Genomic DNA, 350 nt, shown 5'->3' with positions numbered 1-350 from the left:
CTACGTGCCCTACGAGCGGAGATATCGCGACGCAAAGTTCTGAACTGGTACTTTTTAGAAGACAGTTTCAGATACGTCGTCGTCATTGTCATTATTATTGTCGTCGTCGACCACATTCCGCGCATTCCTTTCGTCTCCGTTTAACATTCTTTACACAAGGAGCGCTAGTTTCGTGTCCTTCTGACATTCGTTATGCAAGGAGTGGTATATATATATATATATGTCATCACATATATACATACAATTTGACGTGCGCGTGGTGTAAAAATACGATGTGACGCACACTATTATTAATTAAATTATTAGTCGGCGCAAATTATTAATTAAAATTAAAATGAAATATTAATTAA

The sequence above is a fragment of the Mycetomoellerius zeteki genome, unplaced genomic scaffold, assembly GCF_001594055.1.
Source record: "Mycetomoellerius zeteki isolate Tzet28-1 unplaced genomic scaffold, Tzet1.0 scaffold797, whole genome shotgun sequence".
In the NCBI taxonomy this organism is placed as follows: domain Eukaryota; kingdom Metazoa; phylum Arthropoda; class Insecta; order Hymenoptera; family Formicidae; genus Mycetomoellerius; species Mycetomoellerius zeteki.
The sequence above is the reverse complement of the archived record's forward strand: the minus strand, read 5'-3'. Positions refer to the sequence as shown.